We start from the raw sequence: 6,399 nt of genomic DNA, 5'->3' as shown, positions 1-6,399 counted from the left end.
TAAAGTTAGAAAGTGCATGTTTATTGCAACACCGGGCAGTGTGTGGGATAGCTCCCAAATACACACTGTGATTTACAGGTGATTACAGAGTCCTTTTAGCTATACAAGTATTGAATACCCAAAATACAAGTACATATTCATAATTTTGGTACATCCCATTCCCCACTTTGTATGGTAATTGGTTCAAAAGCTATTAAGCATGACTAGTTTGTTCCTCAAAATGAGTCAGTGGTCCCTTTCATGGGGAGGTGTCCGAAAATGAGGAAATAAATGAAGTCTTCCTCGTTCTGAACTTTCTACATTTTCAATGCAAATATGACAAATGAACCCATTGGTAGAACTCCCATTCCCCATCTTCAATTGGTTTCAGAACAGAGGAGGCCTACAATTGTCTTATGTTCCTAAAAGCTATTTATCAGTTTCTATATTTTTCATTATAAACCCAGCTAACCAAACATTATGTTGACAAGCAATCAGTTATTAGATAACTACTAACTCTTAACTTCATCAAGGCCTACCAATTTATTTTGATAAACTCTAATAAGGCTTATCTCTAACTAAAACCTCAGCTCCTCTAAAATCCCTAAATTCCTTAAGGTTTATGTCTCAGGGGCCCACCCCCCCAGAAAGCCCACCCACACAGCCCCTCCCCTCAACTGGTTTGTGAAAAATTTCCTCTGAGAGAAGTGGAAAAAACCTGTTTATTTAACAGGCAAAGCACTCCCCAGCACAAAAAGTGAACAATACCAGATGACAAAACTCAATCGCCTCTCTGAAGAGAAGACAAATTCCGAGTCTCTCCTGTGGATGCTCGCTCTGTTATCAATCCCTCTGGCACTGGGAAAGGCTGCTGCCCAGAGTAGGCCCCCATAGGCCACAAAGTGCAAGATCTCAGTGCTCCCCAGGTCCCAGTACAGAGCAGGTCTGAACAGTTCCAAGAAAAGGGTAAGAAAAAAAGACAGTCCAGGGAAAACTCTGCCTCAGCCAGCTAAACCAACTGAAAAGCAAAGAAACACTCTGTTCTGCTCTGTCGGTGCCCGGACAACACAGTGCAGCACAGAATGTGGAGCAGTGTTGCTTTTAGAAGAGTGAGTGCAGTCTCTGATAACAAACTCCGTGCTTCTTCTTCTCCCCACCTTCGCTCTCAGAACCAGTCTTGAAGACAGAGAATATAACATCCAGCATTAACAGAACAGATGACTGGGGATACAAGCATCATAAAGTCACCCTAGGACACTGCTCTACTGAGATATGTCACCAGACTATGCTAAGACAAAGTTTTGGAACTGCTAATTAAAATTCTACTATCACAGTGAAGCTGAGGAGGAAACACAGCTCACTACAGTTACCTTGTAGCATGCCAATACTTCCTGTCAATCACAATGGTTTTTGTTTTTAAGTCCGTGACTGGCATAATTCACTGGCATAATTCAACATCTTTTGGGCAGGAAGAAAGATATTATTCTTCTCATTATACTGATGGGTAAGCTAAAATACAAAGCAGTTAATTCAAAGTGAAACAGTGATAAAGTCAATAGTAAAACACACCACAGTTTCGTTTACTACCCTAAGTCCTTACTATCCCAAAATACAAGAACAGCTGTAAAAGCCTTGTGGCTACTTAATTTTTTTCCTATACTACATGGGAGGGTAAGGGATAAATGATCCCAAACAATGGTAATCCGCAACAAAGCATTCTTGACATCATATTCAGCTTTTGCATAGCAAGCTCTTCACCTGATCAAGTTATTCCATTAGAATAGTTAGGGGAGTATCTTAGAGGGCTGGCTGTTGTTTGGTTTGAAACCATCTGGATCATTCAGGAACCCAGTAGCAATGAGAAAGTCCAAATTAAGATAGTGCTATGTGTTGATTTTCATATATGACAGACATATTTCTACAACACAGAAGGCTGACCTAATGCTTCCCTACAACATGGCTGAAGTGGCATCCTGTTCCTCATAGGTTTTTCTGTTTATTTTTAGCTGCTTTCTTACCAGATTAATGAGCTGAACTAGCTCAAAAAGGAATCAGATAAGTGCCAGAGCTTTAAAACAAACAAAAAAAAAACCCAAATGCAAAATGGTGATCTGTAGGTGCGTTTGAAAGTAGAAGTTTTTTGTATTTTTCATAAATACATGCCATTCTCTAGAATGATATTGCTCTAACCTTTTGAGTTTGTTGTTGTTTTTTTGTTTGTTTTTTTTTTCCCTCAATTCTAAATGTTATGCATTCTTTTTGGCCATTTTAGTAAATAGATTTTCTGGTATGTGTGAAAGACGGTCTGAAGTTCCCCTCATTTGCCTCACGGCCATTCCCAGGAAAGATACTGCGACCCTAAAGACGCTGATGGGAGTTCTGGCCTGCTGCTGGTGGATGAACGCCAAAAATCCTGAGACCCCTGAGCAGAATTCTGGCCTGCCAAGTGATTGTTCACAGCTGTGTCTACAGTGACTGCTTCTAGCATGGCCTGCCAAGGGGCAATGCAGCCCATATGCTTGCACCTGCTTCGCCACAATAGGCCAGGAATTTTCCCACCTCTCGGCCAGATGAACTTGCTGAGGCAATTTTGGTAGCCCCCCCATGAAAAGTCCTTCATCTGCTCCACAACCACCGTGAGGGACGGAAACTGAAGCCCCTCTATCAAGGACTGAAACTGAGACCCCCGTAATTCTGATCCAGGGGTGCTGGCCTGACTGAAGCAGGATGCCTGCTAATTCTTGGCTACAGATGTGTTCACTGGACCTAGACTGGTTTCCCATAGAAAGCAGTCCTGAAACAATGGGTCCCACTCACTGCTGATATTGACATATCCTGCTGAGAACGTGGACTGTCTGTACCCGTCTTCAATACCTTTGTCCCCCTCAGCAATTTCAATACATTCTTCTTCTTGAATGTATCTGTTCCCCCTCAGCCATTTCAAGATCTGTTTCCCCCCTTAGAAATCTACTATAATAGAATCTTGAGTTAACCAGGACTTTGAGATTTTCCCGACATGAGTAGGCAAACTCTACCAGCTGGACTATGAGGACTTAGTCTCTCCAAGTTTGGTCGCTATACTCCTGTCCTGGTTCAGGGCAAATTTTGGAGAAAACCCACAAAGGGGTTCCTCTAGGAAAGCAGATTCATTTGGCTCCTCCCCCAACCGGTCCAGGAGAAAATAGCTCCTTGGAAAGAAGTGGAAAAAAACTGTTTATTAAACAATAAAACCCAAACAATATGAAACAATAAACTACCTTGTTGCTCCAAAAGAGATAACAAAATGAGAAAGTCCCCTCCCCGGGTTTCAGTTCAGCTCACTCAGTCTCTTATCAGTCCCTCCAGCACTGGAAATGTCATGGGCCAGGCCTGGCCTGGTGGGCCACAGGTGCAGTTGCCAGTGCTCTGCTGGGTGTTCAGTCCAGAGCAGGTTTCAAGAGGTCCAAAGAAAAGGGAAAAAAGAAAAAAAAGCACAGTCCAGGAAACTTATTTGCCTCAGCAAGCTAAAACTAACTAAAAGCAAAGGAGAGCTCTGTCCCGCTGTCTGTTCATCCACAGACAACACAGTCCAGCAGCAGGAATGTGGAGGAGTGAGTGCAGTGTCTGAAAACAAACTGCACGCTTCTTGTCTCCCTCCCTTCACTCTCTACAACAAGCCTTAAAGGTGCAAAACTTATTATTCAGCATAAACAGAACAAGACGATTGGGGATAAAAGCATCATATAGTCAACCTAGGACAAGTCCCTCTCTCTTTTTCCCTCTCTTTTCTATTCTTTTCCTCTCCTTAATTCCTTTCATGCATTTGCTGTGGTCATTCTATAAAGGTGCATTTGTTTTGATTGGTACTGCAATCCCCTTTCCATGTTGTCTGTTGCACTCCAAGATCAGTTAATGAACCATCACCACCCCCATTGGTATGAGCAGATTGTGACATTAAATCGGCATCATGGGCAGAATTATGATAGACAGAAGGGTCTACAGGGCTGTTTGTAGTCTGTAACAGGGGAAAGATGATTTGCTTCAGCCACACCTTCTCCCTCATCCCGAAAGGGTTGAACAGAACTGGAAAGCAACAAAAGCTCTTTGAATTTCCCACAAATTGCACGCGCCCAGGTGAAATACACCCCCATACTCTATTGAGGGTTCTGTCTTTAGAATTTCCCAAAAGATCTCTTAGTGCAAAAGGGGAAATTGTTTTTGTTTATGTGTGAATTTGGACTGTCAGGAAGGAAGGAAGGAAGGAAGGAAGGAAGGAAGGAAGGAAGGAAGGAAGGAAGGAAGGAAGGAAGGAAGGAAGGAAGGAAGCAGAGCCTCCCAGGCAGATTTTGTCTCTTCACCCAGCCAGGGAAGCAAAGGGGAACACAGCAAAGGCTGTGAGATTGTCTAACTTAAGTTTGCACCTCCCTGTTGTGGTTTTGGTCACAAAATGACTGAAAACTCTAGCGCAAAAGATAAAGCTGCATTTTCTGCTCTGCTTGCTAAATACAATGCCAAGCCTTCTCCAAGGGGAGAGCCGGTGTCGGGGTGAGCTCGAGCCCCCAACCGGGGTGGGACCAGGGTTTTTAAAGGGGAGAGGGTAGGTGGGGTCGGGGTACCATTTAACCAGTGGGGAAAGGAGGAGGGGACAAGGCAGGGTGATCGGGGGTACACCTATAGGAATGGGGGGAGAGAGTGGTCCTGGGGCAAGGTCCAAAGAGGGGAGTGGGGAATGGGGAATTTTCCAGAAGGGAAGGAGTGGGTTAGAGGTGATTGATGTTAGAGTCGTCCCAGGGCGCTCCCACCCCACCTTCCCTGTCCCCTCCTCCCACAAAAGGACTTCTTTTTCCCATGGAAAATGGCCTGTGTTTGCAGCCAATTGCCCTGCTCAACAGGGCGGCACCAGATTGGAAATGGGCAAGCCTTGTTGGATTTCTCCAAAACTAAAGCTTCCAGCAAATAGGACCCTGCAAGCTTTTAGAGTCCTAAAAGTCACCTTTCAACTGATACCCAGACGCTGAGGAAAGGACTTCTTTGTCCCACAGAAAAATCCCTCCATTTTGCAGCCGCTCGCCTGGGCCGACAGGGCAGTGCCAAGCTTAAAATTAGAAAACTTTGTTGGGTTTCTCCAAAACTAAAGCTGCCAGCAACTAGGATCCTGCAAATCTGTAAAGCCCCAGACGCCACCTTTTGTTTGATACCCAGACCCTGGTGAAAGGACTTCTTTTTCTCATGGAAAATGGCTTTCCTTTGTTGCCAGTCACACTTGCAGACAGTGGGGCGGTAGGTGTGGGTATCCATAAAATCAGAGAGTTTTGGAAAAGCCACAAAAGGCAGGCCTCAGTGACAGCAGAACTGTGATTCCAGCTAAGCAGTAACCATAAGATTGGTCCGCAGAAAAATTATCTAAGATATAGAAAAGTGAGGACAAATAGAACATTTGTCTCTTATTAACGTTTGTCTAGAATAACTCCCTAAGCTGCAGAAAAGTATATCTAGGCAGATGTCAGGAAGTTCCAAGCTTAATAATGGAGCTCTGTCTATGGCGTTTTAAAGCTTACTAGCAGGTATTGTATTTGAAATAAGTAAGCATTGTTTTAAGTGACATTTCTGCTTATAGTGGTTGGATGGAACTACTGTCAGTATACTTTTACTTTGTGTGATTGGTCAAAAACTTAGAAAGTAAGTTGTAACATTAAATTCTTGGTCGGCTGCCTGGGATGGGAGCTGATGGCATCTTCCCATTGTCATAATCATGTAATGAGACATATGCTGGAAAATGATACAGCTCAAGACGTGTTCCTAGCAGTTCCATCCTGTTCATGATTTGTACATAGCCCCTGGCCAGTGATACAAGGTACTTGGCCTTCTATTTATTTCCCAAAATAATACATATGCATAACTCCAGCACTTCCCATCTCTGTTTTGTATTAAAATGAGGTTATTAGTCTTTCATGCGTGCACAATTCTTCTCTTGAATTGGGTCAGTGGTCCCAGAGATGAAGTCAGGAAGGTCTTTGTCAGGTCTCTGTAACCCTCTGGCATGATCCAGGGCCCTCTGCTTCGTGATGGATTAACATAGAGTCCTGGCGCTGGACATTGTTCTACTGGTTTCAATACGTTCCTATAATGGTTCAATTGCTCCACTTCTTTCTACAAATGAGCTCATAACATAACAATTAGCTTTACCTTAAGCATCTAATAATCATTAACCTATTGTTGGTGTATCTAACTTCAATATGAATTGGTTCTAACCGTCAGCTAAACTTTTAACCCTTTAAAATCATGATTCAGTGCTCTGCCGACACCCTTTTCTTCCGTACTGTTGCCGCCACAGCAGGTCCAGGGGACAGCTCGACTGCTCTCGAAAAGCTGTCAGTGGCCTACTCTTGAGGCTACAGACAGGACTGGGAAGCTCCGCCGGCTACAGACAACTGCTCCCCG

Source organism: Melospiza georgiana, chromosome 17 (assembly GCF_028018845.1).
Source record: "Melospiza georgiana isolate bMelGeo1 chromosome 17, bMelGeo1.pri, whole genome shotgun sequence".
Taxonomy (NCBI): Eukaryota; Metazoa; Chordata; class Aves; order Passeriformes; family Passerellidae; genus Melospiza; species Melospiza georgiana.
The sequence above is the reverse complement of the archived record's forward strand: the minus strand, read 5'-3'. Positions refer to the sequence as shown.